At 39.3% G+C, this 16,947-nt stretch overlaps 1 protein-coding gene across 2 annotated transcripts in view; it reads right to left on the reverse strand.

The window, feature by feature from the left end:
• ARB2A (ARB2 cotranscriptional regulator A) overlaps positions 1-16,947 on the reverse strand; it is a 290,622-nt gene that overhangs the window by 91,125 nt on the left and 182,550 nt on the right. The gene's annotated exons all lie outside the window — the stretch shown is intronic.

The raw sequence follows: 16,947 nt of genomic DNA on the forward strand, positions 1-16,947 counted from the left end.
ACTTTAGAGCCACATGTAGTGCTAAATCACAGTTCAGTCTATATGCATGCACTTACAGCCACATAAAGCTCCTTTTAAGCTGCATCAAGAAGCATCATTACACCAGGACAAATGCCTTATTGGGAGATTACCTCAGCTTAACTAAATTACTTTCTAAACTTATGATTAAACTCACAGAAAGTACAGACAAACCTCGCCCTGCTGAACTCATTTTGAGTCTGCCTACTCCTAACACTGGTGCAGCCTTGGAGCAGAGGACCTGAGCTAAATGCTGGAACAAAATCAGCTTCCCTAGTGGAAAGGGAGCAAAGGTTCATGCCAGACTTAAAAGGAAGCTTTCCTGAGCTTAACAACAGCTGTGCTGCTGATGTTTTCAGTTTATTATTTTTTTTTCCTCCTGTAACCTTTGTGTGAACTTCTGAAATTAATGGCTTTTGCTTACAAACCTGTGCTCCTGCATCAAACAGCCCTGTGAAGCTGGCAGTCCTTCACCCTCACCCCTTGTATTGCTAACCTTAGAGCCCCCCCGCTGATGGGGACAGAGGTTCAGAAACGAGCAAGCTTGAGCAAAACATTATAAGCAGCCCACAAAACACCCCGGTGCTATGACATTGCTCCTGCAGGAGCTTGGACAGCCTAAACTTCCTCAGCTGCTTGGAGTCCCGCAGATGTCTGAGACATCAGATACCAAAGCGTTCTTATATGTGGATGTTGTGCTTTGGGTCTTAGATACATAATTTGGGATTTTTTATTTTCTAGAATCCCAGACCGGTTTAGGTTGGAAGGGACCTTAAAGCTCATGAAGTTCCAACCCCCTGCCACAGGCAGGGACACCTTCTACTAGACCAGGTTGCTCAAAGCCCCATCCACCCTGGCCTTGAACACTGCCAGGGATGGGGCAGCCACAGCTTCTCTGGGCAACCTGTGCCAGGGCCTCAGCACCATCACAGGGAAGAACTTCTGCCTAAGAGCTCATCTCAATCTCCCCTCTGTCAGGTTAAAGCCATTCCCCCTTGTCCTGTCCCTACATGCCCTTGCCCAAAGCACTTTGTAGCCCCTTTAGGCACTGGAGCTGCTCTAAGGTCTCCTGGAGCCTTTTCTTCTCCATGCTGAACAAGACCAGCTCTCTCAGCCTGTCTCCACAGGAGATGTGATCCAGCTCTTGTATCATTTTTGTGGCCATTCTCTGGGCTCCTCCTCTGTGGTTTCCAGAGAGGATCACACTGCATCATGAATCAGCTGGCTTGTCTGGTGAAGGCCAAGTGTGAAAACAGTGGCAATAAATCCCACCCAAGTCATTCTTGCAAAATGTGGATAATGAACATATGTTGCAGTGCACAGGTTTTATCAGCCCACTTTTCCAGCCATAAGCATGTTAAGCATATCACTTTCAGCACTGAAAAGCGTGTTCTTGTGAGAGGAAAGATGTGTGCCAGCCCTGTACCAGATGTGTATCTCACTCGCTGGTGCTCCACCAAGTTCTGCTCAGCATTTGCACGTGTTTTATTTTCCAAGGTTGAAGTGTGACCAAACTCCAAAGTTTATGCAAGCAGTGAGGGAGCTGGCTGATCCAGCAAGGCTTGGATGGATGAAATATCATTTAGGACTGATGAAACACCTAGTTGTGTACAAAAACATCTACTGCAATGGATAGGTGGCATGCCTGCTGTCTAAAAAGGAATACAGTTTTCCCTTGGTGAATTTGGGGAAAAAAGTCATAGATTTATGATGGGTTGTGTGCATTCCTATGAACGCAAAGAAACCTCTGAATTGTCTAAGCTGTTTTCGCAGAAATGTATAGAGCACATACAGCATCATTTCAGGTTCGTATATTAATGAACCAGAAATTACATTCCCTTTATAGCAGGTGTCCTCTAGCATTCTCCTACCTTAAGGAAAACAGCACTTCAAAATGCTGACAAGAGCGAAGTCTATAAGCCCATCATTTAAATATCTGACAGTAAGCACCAGTAAGAGACAGCATTAGAAAATGCACACTCAAAAGGCCTCTTTTGGAAGTTCTAGGGAACCTTCCCTGTTTCCCCTTGTTTTCAGTACTTCATTTTCTAAAGCTCTTTAACATTTATCTGAGCACACTGTAGTGGTATAAGACATGCATATCATGAGAGCCTACTGAAGCTGCAGTCTCATAGCTTCCACAGCGTTACTGCCACAACAAAATCATCAATAAAAATGTTTTCACACTCTTTATGTCAAAATTGATTTTACTAACAAGTATGCTATTTCTTCTAAGATGAAAAAATAGTAAGAATGTTCTTTTTATTCCTCCTTTTATTTTTTTTCAATTATGATTTTACCTATTCTAGCCTAATATGGAAGTAAATTGGAAGTGATAGCATGTGGCTGAAATTAACAGATACCAGTCTAATTCTTTAGTAAGCTGGTAACAATTTTCTGTGAAGCAATGCCAGTGGGAAGTGATGGTGGCAGTGCTGGGAAGCATGGTCTGCTGTGGAAGCCCAGAGCAGCTGTGGCAGTGCAAATTCAGCTGCACAACTCCACTAATTTATTAAAATTATCTCCTGGAAAATAAAACAGCAAACCCTTCAATGCGTGAGCAGGTCATTTATTCCTACTTAAAGGGTCTGAGTTGAGCCTCCTGATGCAACGGCGAGGAGTGATTTTCACCAGGCACTGGATATAGACCATTAATGCATAGCACAAAGGCTACTGAAAAGCCATCAGCTGGGAACAGCCTTTGGTCACTACTAAACAGGGGGCAGATTTGAACCAGTGACCTAGAAGTGAAAGACTTTGTAATCTGATTACCAATCCCTTGAGCCATCCCATCCTTCCCCTTTTCTTTTTTACTGATAAGAGAAAAAGAGTCTTATTACCTAAGCAACTTTTGTAGCCTGTTAGCAATGCAAAAGCTTTCATTTAGTCCTTAAAAAGGAAAGTCTCATGGGCACGCTTATTAGCCCATCTCAAGCACAGGCTCTGTATTATTTTTCCCTATTAATTTCAAAATAAATGTATTGGTACAAAAGTGTAGCACAATGCGTTTTTTGATAATGATTTATAGTAAAGTTCTTGCTGATTAAATAGGTGCTGATGAGAAGTTTTTAAATAGCCGTGGAGTCAACAGATTCCTCACTGGCAAACGAAGAGTCAATATGCTCCTTTTGTCAGAAAATACTCCAAAGAATACAGACACATTACTGAGGTATGATGTGTACTGCAGACAATAAGCATCTAAATCTATTGCTTTTCATACATAAATCATACTTTTAAACAGCCATGAAGTTGTGTTTTCTTTCTCAGAAGCATGATGTTTTGGTAAGTATTATAGTCCCATTATCAACCATTATTTTCATGCACAAACAGGATCTCCCAAGTACGCCAAGACCCATTTAAACAGGCTTTATAAGAGATGATGAAGCTATTGTTTCTTCTTTTCCTCCTCAATCGCCTTCTCAAGACTCTCAGGAAGAAATCTTGGAGACCTTTTCTGCCAGTTTCCTAACACTTTTTTCCCAGACACTGTGGCCTGCACATTAACGCTGCTTCCTTTGGCTGGAGGTAATAAATGATTAGCTACACCATAGCAGTGCTGTGTTTCTGTTATTCTCTGCTGTACTACACTCAGCCAATGTCTCAAAATTTAATGCAAGTGTATCAGGATCTCAAATTAACTTTTTATAGCCATGAGCAACATGCCGCTAGGAGGGGGAAAATCCTATTATAGCAGTCCTGGCATCTCACTGCTTGTAGACCATTAGCATGCACAAAATAAGATTTCAAATTATCAAATGGTGAATGCAATGAGTTGTTCCATATTGATTAAACATTTTTTCTTTTGTTTTTGCTTATAAGCTGATAAGTAAAACTAGGTGATGGTTGCTCTTGTTAAATGAGAGATCCATTACTAAAGATCGGGTGGGAGACCAGATCATCCAAGATTACTACGTGATTGTAAAAAAACAATTAGAAAACCTACATATTTATGATAAACATGCTATACTGTCCTCTGGATTTATGTAGCAACTTCCAGGAGGATTTCCCAAGAATGTATATACTCACTGCACTGTTTAAAAATATGTTGCTCAGAACTAGAATGGCTCCAAATCACTTTGATGTTTGCAAGTGATTATGCTGGACTAAAATAAAGTACTTTCAATTCACCCAGCACAAAATATAAACCTATCGTTATATTGTTTGCCTTTCAATGGCCAGGAGTTCTGGTTAGAACAGTACTTTATTAAAAATTATTTTTCCTATTAAAAAATCATTAAGTTTAAAACAGATGAAAATTAGAAATTATACATGGAAAAAACTTCAGTTATTTCAAACACCCACCACCCCAACTAACAGGTCCTTCACAGGGATCAGGCAAACCAGCCATTAGCTACACATTTGTGAATACGCAGTGTGAGAAAATCTACACAGAAAAACATATTCAGGCTAAATACCAGGGAAACAGAAAAACAAAATGCACAAAGTACAAAGATTTGATATAGGGCTCAATCCCAAATCACAGTTTAAGCAATGAACAGTGCTTTAAACCACAGGAGTTAATCTCTTTAACTTTCAGTGCTGGAATTTCACAGAGAGAAAAACACCAGCACTCACCCCTCCTTGCAGTGCTTTACTGACTGCGGAGACATGGATGAGGTAACAGCAGCACTTGGGTTCTTCACACGGAGCTTGGACATTGTTATTTTGATAGGATGTCTAACACTGGTATTAATTTTCTGATGTTTGTGAAATGATCCCTGCTTTTATTAATCTGATTAACCTGACTATTCAAACCTCTTCTGTCAATCCCATTTGAAATAAAATTTCTAAAAGAGCCCACAGATGGAAGAAACATTAGAATTTGGAACAGCAGCTCAGGTGATTTCATGTTCTGTGATCAAGAACCATTTTTCCAGGGGTAATGTGAATGGTATGTGTTTGACACATACCAAAGATGCACTCTTTAAACTTTCTGTTCTTGTTGTCTGCCTGTCTTTCTCTTGACCTTTGCTGGAATAAATCACCCAAACTCCTTGGTACCCTCCCCAGTATGTTTCTAACGCTGCACATCACACTTGCTGGCTGGAAGCACAGGTGCAAGGGATCTAAATCCCACTGCTGGGCAAATGCAGCCTTCTGGCTTTGCCAAGGATGACATTTTGAGTGTTTTTCTGGTAAGAAAAAAATCACAACTGCATAGGATGCTTTGATTCTATATTTGTTTGTGAGTAGTGGTGACTCCACCCGTTGCATTAACACAAGGGTAAAATGCAAACAACAACTAACAAGGCAGCCTACAATTTCTTAATAAGAATCTGATTGTTAATTAAAGTGAGATCGCAGAATTCAGCGCAGTTAAGCCGGTGGTCCCAGAAGGAAACCACAACCGAGGACAAGCAGTGCCCTCTAGTGTCACCGGCTGCTGCGAGCCGCTCCCCCCTCCCCCCCTCCCCCCCCATCATCATCCCTGTGGGACCATCACCAGACCCGCGGGCACCCGTGGGAGCGGGCTGTGCATGCCCATGGGTGTTCTGTACTTACACATCGCACCGATGCGTGCTGGAGTGCATGCTGTGCATGCATGGGTGTGCACATTCATCATCTGTGTCCATGTGTGCGCACACGTATGCGTACACACACATACACGCAGAGCATGACACAGCCAAGGCGTCTTCACTGTTGGAGGCATCTCAGGGAAAAAAAGGAAACGTTTCGGCAGGCCGAGCATGAAAGTGGGTGTCGGAAAGCCCAGCAGAATCACTCACTGTGAAGATGTCTAACAGGAGCTGCTGAATACACAATATGGGCAGCATGGGCTGAATGGCTAAATTGGAGCGGCCAGAACACAGTCAGAGGGTTTTGAATCAATCAGAAATTATAATTAAACCTGTAATGAGTGTTTTGACATCTTCCCCACTTTTTTTGTTAATTGGAGGTTAACACTATTTAGACCTTATTATGGTCCGGTATCAACAATTTTGTAATATAACTTCTACGCCTTTTAGCAAATTACCTCAAAACTTTACTCTCTGGATATGAAATCAGTCCCTCGGCACTCTCAAAAATTTTTCTATACAAAACTTCAGTAGGTGTTTTATTTAACCTGAAATTACAGCAGAGTCATGCCAGGCTTGTTTAATTTTTCATTTTACTGCATAAACATTTGACAAAGAGAGAAAGCTATCTGTTCATCTTGTGAATGATGGTATACGTCATACGTTCATTAGCATTCACATCTTCCATGAAGTACAGGCAATAAAACATGGAAACAAAGACAAAAGGTATAAAAGAACAATGCAAGATGGAACCAGTTACAGGTGCATGGAAAAAGCCTTGAACGTTACAAAAAGACATGTATCAGATGTCAAATAAGCCACTCCTACAATAGCATCAAATAATTAAAAAAAATAATAAAAATCTGAAGCCTGACAGTGCTGCCCAATTTCATTTGCATAGAAAGTGCAAGAGACTATAAATAAATTCAGATCGCAAGATGTTTGCATTCTGTTTTCCCATGTAAAGCATTAATAGACGTTTATTTTCATCCTCGCATTTTAAAAAGTAATGTACATAATTGGTCTTTTACAAAAAGATTACAATGTGCATTATAAATTGATTCCTTTTTTAACTTGAAGGCTGCAAATATGCATTAGTTTAGGAGATGGCTGGAAATGCAATGTTCAGAATGAGAGTAGATACGTATATTAGACACCTCACAGTAACTATTACTGTTTTAACTATTTAACTATTACTGGGCACAATTGCTCAGGAAACTTTAATTGTGTAAGAAAGATTCATTAAGATCGCTAAATGGCATATACATGCTGAAGCTTAATATGAGAACGTGGCCATGAAAAACAGATTCAGAGTTTTTGCCATTAGATTTTAGCATTAATTTAGTGCTCTGAAAAAGTTACCAACAGCAACTGAGATAATTCAGCTTTATTTTACAGCAGATGCTGTGTCTGTGCCTGCTATAAGTGAACGTTTTTTTCTCTAGAAGACTTGAAGTGCTGCAGCCCATGGAACCCATCCCGAACCCTGGCAACAGTTAAGCTCAGCACAGAGAGGTCTGGAGCTGGGAGTTTCAGGGTTATATACTGCAGTTATATATTGCAGGATTTGGGAAATTCTGTATTATTTCCCTTTTTCTCACGCAAAGATGCTAATGGGTATTTCAAGGAAGAGAAGACAAGGTTGCTTGCCGCAGCACCGTTTGATCCTTTGTGCCCGAGGATGTCAGCCTGCTGCAGAAGATGTGACATGGGGTTACACTTTTGGCTGGCTTACAGAAGATAATTTTGCAGAGGAAAGCGGTTGTTATTTACAACCATTCGCCATTTGAGGCCAGGCAGAGCAGGCTCTGGAGGGCCACAAATGACACCAGCGAAATAAAAGAGAGACCTGAAGACCAACATCCCTTCGGCATCACTCAATTCTCTCTCCCACTGCAAAAAGGGTTAAAATCAAAACAGAGGTTTTTGGTTTTTTGAGGGGAGGTGGGGGGGGTGGACATGGGCACTTCTGCTGTTTCAAGCATGCAGCTGAGCAGAAAAGGGAGGACAGGGATGTGCAAGGGCATGCAGCGGGTGTTTGCTGCTGACAGGCTGGGAAGTTTCATTTGGGGTACATTTGAGTGGAAGAGGAGTGATTGAAGGGGAGTGTGTTGATGTGCGAGAGAGGTCAGGGGGAAACGGAGGACTGAAACACACCTCCTGCATTACCAGCATCAATGGTTCTTTGATGCTATAGAAATTACTGTGCTAAAACTTATTAAGGATTTATACCAATCATACATACTACTTGTGGTTGAGTGTGAAGATGTACGCAGGAAGGGGGATGCACAGAACCGCACGCTGTGGCATATGCCTGTGTGCGCTTGGCTCACCAAATGCAGGCGGATGCTTTTTCCTATGGGATGAATCTCCTGAACTACACGATTCAGAAATGTTTGTTTAAACCACAAAAACTTTAGTATGTATGAAGGAGAAGCAGAAGGCAGAAATTTTTTTTCTTTCAAAATAAGGTATCTTGAGGAATGTGCATTATATAGCTAATTTTAATTTTGTGCGGTTACAAACTATAGACTTGTTACCCCTTTCCACAGATTCATGTGAATTTACCAAATATAGTGGCATTGCAATTTCAAATTTCTTTTTTTTCTATGGCACTTGCTTCACAATTAGAGTAAAAACACTTCACTTAGATTGTACTTAGCAGAATGCTGCAAAATATAAAAATGTATCGAGTACATGCAAAAGAAGTGCAATCCAAAGCAATGCAAATATTACCTTACATCATTTTTTTGCTGTAAGTACACCAAATTATGGCATCAATTATTGCCATGCAACTAAAATCAGTTTTGTCCAGCTGAATAAGAATTTAGCCTCTACTTAAATATGACAATTGCGTTTGTATTTCTTTTTTCTTGGAGAAAGACAGGTGGTGAGAAGCAACACGAGAGTCTGCAGACGGTTCTAATTGTTTTGTCTTTATTATGCACTACTCCTATGAACACTACAATCCATTACCCTTTCGGCAATACAGCAGGGCTCAAAAGGGTGACCCCACTAAATCTGGTGCTAAGCAGCCTGTGTTGCACCCAGAGCAGCCTCTCCTCAAAATACGAATGTGACAGAAAATCAGCATTTCTGGAGCGAGACGGGCAGGCTGTATCAATTCCCTGCTCTGACTGCTGCACCAGATCACAAGTGTCGAGGGGTTCTTGATCAAGTCTTTGTTGTTTAAAAGCCCCTTTTAACTTAAAAAAAAAAAAAAAGAAAAAAAAAGAGAGAGATTTAGCATAAATAAACTTTAATGTCTTTTAAAAAATGCACTAGAGTATCTTGCATGTGATGGACAACTGCCAGTAAGAACATCAAAAGGTTTTGAGTGAAGGGCAGACACCACGTATATATGATACACAGAAAGTAAAAATGTTTAGGTGGGAATGAAGTAGCTGAAAACACTTAATTGCCACATGGTATCTGTCACTTTAGCAGTACCTGGACTTTGAAAATATTTCCCTAGTAAACCAGCAAAAAACCACCTTGTATCTTCAGCAACATGCTTATAAAATGAAAATGTCTCAGTGACATGGAAGAGAGATGACATGTTAGATATCATCTGTAATTTTTCTGGTTTCTGAACACTATGTTTTTACAAAATAGAAATAAAAATAAGCACAGACTTTGGAATTTTATTCTGTATGTACTTATTTGGAAAACATCGGTCCTGTGTCAGAAAAATGTCACTTTGCTACGGAAGTTGTATTTTTCACAGGAAAACTTAAAAGTACAGGTTTTCAACATTGTGCTGCTCTGTTCCAGTCAGACCTTATCAGCAAAAGAACTTACTCGTATTCCTTATGCCCAGCAATCAAGCAATTATTAAATCCATTCAAAACACTTATTTCAACATATCCAGAATATCATTTGGGGCTGCATGTATCTGCTGAAAAAAACTCTCTATACAACATTCATGGAGAAGGGTATCAGAAAGTCTTGCAAGCACCTATATACATCTTCATCATGTTTTCCTTAGGCATATGCTTTGTTTCACAGATCATGGTGATGCATGCAACGGATACTCTTTCCTGGAGAGTATTTCTACCTGAAGTAAGAGATTAGATTTCTTTTCTTCATTTTAATTGTTTACAAACAATCATGTCCCACCCTTTCTTTTCCAAAACTGAAGCTGTTTGCAAAAGATCTCTTTTGCTACCAGAAATTTTTTGGGTCTTGTTGCCCTGCACAGTTCATGCACATATGCAAGTCCAGCATTTTTCTTCAGCTGAATAACACAGATAATGGGCTGCTACAAGATACTCTTTTTTAAAATTTCTTTTATTTCAGAATTGAAGGCAAGTTCCAATCTCCACTTAGGAGATTAGCTCATATTTAGCCCTAGCCCATCTTCTATGTTCTTTGAATCAGATATCAGCAAAAGACAGCTTAAAATAAGTGAAAAGTGTTGCAGATGCACAATCTGTGCACAATGCAGTCACACAATATATATAACACTTGCATAGGATATTGCTATGTATAAGAAAATAGTTATCGGTATAAATATCCACCGATTTCATTTATATACTGGAACAAAAAAGAACAAGTTCCCAGTTACTACCCAACTCCCTCCCCCCCCCCTCGCAGATTTTTGAAATCTGTATTTGCATGTTCATCTTCATCTGAGCAACGAAAAGCTCAGAATTCATCATAGATGCAAAAATCAGAAAAGATCCTCTGAACCAATAGGTCAACACATTCCTTTGTGATTTTAATAATGGCCTGTCCTATTACATTTTTTATTCATATAAAATAAGGATAGACAATTTTTAGGTATTATACAGCTTTCTTCTGGAATATTAGCTCTGTGGCTTTGAGAGGCCATTTTCTAAAGATCCTAATAGTCAAATGACATCTTGGGAAATGTTACATTCTCACTGCATTTGCATGATAATGAAGATGAAATTTCATATATGCTACCTGAATTATACTTATCTAAGTTTTGTTTTACTGAATGACCAAAGGACTATGTTCCCTAAGCCAAAGTATCACAATACAATGCAATACATTATTGCTTCTGTGAAAGACATGAAACTATAATCCAAGCGATAAAAAACCCGCCCGTGTAATGTATGTTATTGTGTTAATATGATCTGAGCTGCGTATCTCTGAATACTTATTTCCTTCAAAGAAAATTCTACATCATCTACAAAAATATCTATAGTAAATTTAAAAAAAATGATGAAGGAATGGCTTTGTGCTGTTCAGTGCTCTGTAGGACAGGAGCTCTTATCATTTATTTTTCACCAACGTGCAGTACTATCATGTACCCGGTAAAGTTTACATCTCAGCTTATTCACTAGATACAAGCCACCTTGTGAGTATAACCACATTTCACCTCTGCATGTAGGAGAGTCTATGTGTCAAATAATTTTCTGACTGTAAAAATAAGTTCAGTGAACAATAATGTTGGGCACCTTTCCCATAATAAGGCATGTAGGCAAATGTGTGGAGCTCAGAAATTGCACTGGTGGCTTTCAGAGCTCTTGAATATGGGTTGTTATTGCAGCAGACATTGAAAACCTCCATCCCCTGCAAGAGTGAACCAAGAACCTAGCTGCCAAACCCGGGTTTGAAAAGCCAGCCCCTGACATACAGCTTAAGTAACAACAAAGGCATCGTAAGGAAGTTTTTGTCCTCTCTGATCAACACACTGCTGATCAATCATCGGTCTGCTCAGCAATTTACCTGCCTGGTTCACTTTGAAGTACACCTTGAAGTACACTTTGAAGAAAACCAAAGCCCAGCTACAGTTTTATTTTGAAGATGCCACCTTAAAATATTTTTGTAAGACTGCATGAAATTCAATATAAATCATGCCTGTTACAAACTGGCACATTAATCTAAGCAAAGACACCAGCACGTACAGTCATAGATTAAGTCCCACTTATAACTGTAAACTCCTTGAAGACAGAATAGTTTGATTTTTGCTGGAAGCTACAGGCTTTTTAAGAATAAAAACCAAAACAAACAAAACCGAAAACACAGCATGGAATAAATGGTGCACATAATGGCGATTTTACTTAGTATAGATTTTCAGTAAACTCTAGTCTATGCTGTGCTATAAGAAAAACATCCAAAGGAAAAAAAAGAAAAAACAAACCAAAAACCTTATTCTCGAGAAAAAGAAAAATAAAAGGCCTATACTCAAAGGAACAGCTGAATAAAATTGAGACATCTGCAGTAAAGTTTTTCCCTTCTCCCTAGAATGTTTGAGATGAACTCAGTGTAACACTGCCTTCCAAGAAAAGACAGGGTGATCAATGCAGGAGCACATCAGGCTCCCTTGGACAGGCCAATCAATGCAAGAAAGAACCTTGCCCAGGGCCTTATGCAAATAGAAGCACGTCCTGCAACCCGGGGAGGGAACATGCGCAATAGATCAATGGCATCTGAAAAACCTTACCCCTATATCAGCCTCAGACAGTAAATATATAATGATGAATCCCTCACGTTCTAGCTGTGAACTCTTTAAACTGGGTTATTTTCAACAGCTGGTTTAAAAAAATCTGACGGGGCTGTAGACAGCAACAGCAGAGAAGTGAAATACGATTACTGAGGGTAAAATTAACAAATCTCCCCCCCTTTTTTTTTAAGACTGAGAAAAGATAATCTGTACTTTTAACACTTTGTAAAACACTGGAAGTAATGTGCTCGCTGGGATAGGCACTGAGATGGCTGAGGCTGGGGTTCTGTGTTGTCATTTTGGTTTTTTCAGCTTTTTTTCCTGAAATCTGCCAAGTAAAGTACTCGGTGATGTAGGAAGTAAGTTTTAGCATTTGTAGGACTAAAATACCAGAGACCTAATATCACAATCATCGCTTTTTTGATTGAGATTTGTTCTGCCAAAGAATATTATATTTTTTATACCCTTGACTATTTTAGACTATATTTTAAAGGAATTCAAGAAAACACTTAGGCTCTTAGACAAAGCAACTGGCACGTAACATTAAAACTTCAAAAGCACCTCGAAATTTTAATAAAACTTGGTACGGTCCACAAAGCAATATTCATGACCACAGGACCCTACAGTTTCACTAAGTACTTGGTAACTATGTCAAAATTGCTAAAATAACATGTCTTCCCATGGAGACTTGTGGGGAATGATTTCCTAAATATTATTCATCATCTGTCCTGGAAAAGAGATGGGGAAAGAAAGGAGAATAACAATGGAACAAGCAAGAAAGCCTGCAAAAACTTGTCCTCTGAAGAAATTTTGCTTCTAAAGAACACTAGGATCTAACTTCATAGCACAAAGGCATAATACTCCTGTCAGATGACTAGAGACATGACAGGACAAAATAGGATCCACATATTGACAAGGAAATGAAATGCCTTGGCTTAATCAAGCTTGTATAAACCTCATGCATTTTGTATCCTAACACTGGGACTCACATTTAATTTGGCCTGGAAAATGGAAAAGAGAAAAATAACTAATTAAACTATTTATTTTTCATGTATTTATGAGAAAATACAACTACAACATTTTGAAAGCTTTCATTAAAATCTCAGTTCAGTTCTGCAGGGTCTAAAGCACATTTTTCTCAATGAATATGTGTGTAAAACCTACTTACATATTTTTACTTTATATCACATTAAAGCAAAGCCCTTAAATAGGATTATTTTAACATTCAAATACTGGTAGCCATGCCATTATTAATATTAAAATACCTCACTAATATACTGAAAGAGCTATGTAACATATCTTCACTAGATTAAAGAAAGGAAAGTTCCAAGATAAAATGCAAATTCCAGCTGCTTCTTACAGTGCCATAGTCTGAGCGCTCTCTTCACCAGAGTATGTTCAGATTCCTTTAACTCCACCTGGATTTGCAGTGCCTAATATATTATTAACTTGTAGCTCCCCTGGTTGATCCACTAAACCGGGTCTTAAAGTCTTATAAAATCTCTACCATTCCACACAGAAGCCCTACATATACTTTTCACCGTAATTAACATTTAAATTAACAGTAACACAATACACTTGTGCAGTCTTATTGGCATATGATCATGTCACAGAAGAAGTATGAATTAATAGTAAGACTTCCCTTATTTATTTTTCCCTTAACTCCCCCCCCCCACCCCCCCCACCAACACAGCAAAACTAGAATTTAAATATTTCAGATAAAATAAGCTAAATGCACCACAAGACCTGTCAGGAAATAAAATGTCTGATTTTTCCACTTTCTTCATTGTGTAAGCAAATCCTAAACTCCCACTTTTCTTTTTTATCATTATATATACATTCAAAAAGAAACTGAATCCCTTTAGACTGTTATGATATCATATGTTTTAAAATCTTCAGTATTGAACTGCACTCCAAATCAATCTGGAGCGATAAGGAACAACCTACAGAGTTAAATAAAATGCCGGGGTTTTCCATATTGCACCTGCTGGGGAAAAAAACCCCAACCGCAAACCAACAGTACTCATGTTGTCTGAACCTCCAGTCAGTCCAACACAGGTCCATTTATAGATGCAACAACCATATCTACATAAAGTAGTCTTCTAAGTATTTCATTTTCCTGTCCTGATGTACCATTGTCAGAAAAGAGGCATCTGCAGCAGATGAGGGACACTGACAGGCACCTGCTGGTGAGACCCAGAAACAGGTGGATTAAACGAAACAAAAATGAAGAAGTAAACTCATAGAAGATTTTACAAGATTAAGAAGGCAAAGTGTTCTTAAGATCAGCAGGAATGGGGTGAAGAGCTAGTAAAACTGTCCAGAAAAGCAGGAGATGAGGATGTTATATTTACGCAGCAGGACTCAGGGGCAGGACGGCATGTGTACTAGCATCTTGTATTGTCAGCATCACATACACCCATACACGACAAGGGGAAATAGCTTTAACCTGACAAAAGGAAGACTGAGATGAGATCTTAGGCAGAAGTTCTTCCCTGTGAGGTTTGGTGAGATCCTGACACAGGATGCACAGAGAAGCTGTGGCTGCCCCATCCCTGGTAGTGTTCAAGGCCAGGTTGGATGAGGCTTGGAGCAACCTGGTCTAGTGGAAGGTGTCCCTGCCCATGGCTGGGGGTTAGAGGATGAGCTTTAAGGTCCCTTTCAACCCAAACCATTCTGTGATTCTATGATTCTATGATCTCAGTAATTAACTTTGGAAGGTCAAAAAAGACTGAAAATGGACTAAAATCAGAGGAGTGGAGATAAAGCAACAGTGTGCAGTGTCAGGTACTTAGAGGTTCAGGATAGAAGTGTCTGGAAGAGCTCTAATGAGCATGAGATAGTTCAGGCAGAAAATAGAGGTGCACATCTAGAGATAAAAACCTGTAACTTCTGGGAAGTTTGTGCAGCCCGTGAGGAAATTAGTAGGCAACAAACTACAGAAAACCAATTGCCCTGGGTCCTGGAGTTGACTGCTGGGATCAACAGTGTACTCTACACATTTTAAGGAGATGGCTGCATTCAGACGTTTCCCCTTCAGCTTTGACAGGCTCTAGGGCTGAAGTTGAACCGCACAACTGAAAGGATGAGTGATGTGTTCTTTGAACACAATCCTGTGCTTTGGCTATTTTTTTCTTTTTCCTTTCAGAGCTAGAATTTGAAATGAAAAATAAACTGAGTGATAAGTATACTGTCTCACAGAATTCAACAAAAGTTGAAACAATGCAGGAAAGAATACTAATACAAAGGAATTTATTGAGCCAGAAGGAAGTTTCTCATCAGATATAGGGATAGATGCCAAATATGGTTTTATTTAACATCTTCATTAATGATCTGGAATTAATTAAATTTGCAGGTGACATTAAAATGGAAGAAACTGCCAAGAGAAGAAAGGCATGAAAGAAATTCAAAACGAGCTTCCAAAATTCACAGGCCTGTAGCACAGAAGGGAGTGTTTTGACAATCTAGTTTGTTATCCTGTGCAACAAGGGCCACAATGTAGCTAGGTCTAATTTGGAAGAATGTGAAGTAATACTACTGGGGAGGAAGTCATCACTACATTCAGTGTCACTGAGGAAAGGGAAGCTGAGACCCCTAAAATACTCTGAGGGGTGCATTAGCAGGTACCAAATTCAAATAAACCTTTTGGGAAAAAAAAATAAAAAAAAATTTAGCACCGTTTTGGCTTTATTGAGCAGAATATTTATTGCACAGCTGAGCAAAAGTACTGAAGTTCACCTTGAGCTAATTATAGCAACTGTACTTATAATATGGAGTTCAATTCTCAGCATACTACCAGAGAAATGTTGACAAATAGCACTGAATTCAGACATACAAAGGAAAAGAAGAAAAAAAGAAGAAGCCCTAGCTATACATATTTGGGGCACCAAGTGGATGGACGTACAAGAACAATTGCTAAAGATCAGAAAGTTCTTCATGCTGCAATCTAAAAATAAATGTTCACCATGCAGTGCATGGAACTTAACGCAAAGAATTTACAAAAATACACCACTAGCGAGAGGCAGCTCCAGAAAACCCTCACAAAGAAATGCAGAAGTGCTTTGCCTTCAACCTTCAAACTCCTTAGGATACACACACGTATTGCTGAGTAACTGGACCTCCAAGTAACCCTAACTTTTACCTACCTCCAGTTCTTTGTTCATTTTATAATTAGCATTTCAACTTTGGTGTGAAACTAGAAAATTAATATGAAGGGACCAACGAGATGCTAAGTGAGGATATGCAGTGCTCGCAATTAGTACTCAGTGTATCATTTCCAGTACATGAAACACTGCCCTTCTCCTGTTTGAAGAAGTGGGGAAGAGGCACTCAGACCACGAACTGAGCTGAGTGAAGCATGAGATACTACATTAGCAAATGATTAAGAGGAAGCAAAAAGTAATGAGGCTGAGCAAGCTGTCTAGAACAAGGTAATGAGGAGGGATGAATATTCCAACCCTGAGCCTGTTTCTGGAAGTGGCCAATGCTTGGGCTTTCATTGTAGCCATCCTCTTACCCAGTAGCAAGGCTGGAGGGCGGGGGATGAAATAAGGAAGGGGATGCCTACTCCCCCTAATTTAAACTAAAACACTAAAGAATGATAAAGGACATGCAGCTGTGGTACTCTTGAACTGCTTGGTAATCATTCATCATCTCTCTGTCTCTTCCTGTTACATGATCCTTTCAGACTGCAGGCTCTTCAAGACAAGGAACTACTATGCGATTGCTACCGCAATGCAAATAGATAATAATGATGAATGGTAGCAAGTGAAATAATAATGACAGTGTACCCTTGTCAGCTTATTTATTTAGGCTGACAGGGCCTAAAATGTTTATCTGCTATGTGTTAAAATGGGCAGTATATGCATATAAATGTATATAATATAAATACACGTATGTGTACATATATATATGTGTATATATATATATATATATATAATATCACAGAATGATTCCAACCCCTTGCCACGGTAGGGACACCTTCCACTAGACCAGGTT

This window comes from Neopsephotus bourkii, unplaced genomic scaffold, assembly GCF_033783945.1.
Source record: "Neopsephotus bourkii isolate Nb327-2 ecotype Australia unplaced genomic scaffold, CSIRO-AGI_Nbou_v1 NB_1232, whole genome shotgun sequence".
Classification (NCBI taxonomy): domain Eukaryota; kingdom Metazoa; phylum Chordata; class Aves; order Psittaciformes; family Psittacidae; genus Neopsephotus; species Neopsephotus bourkii.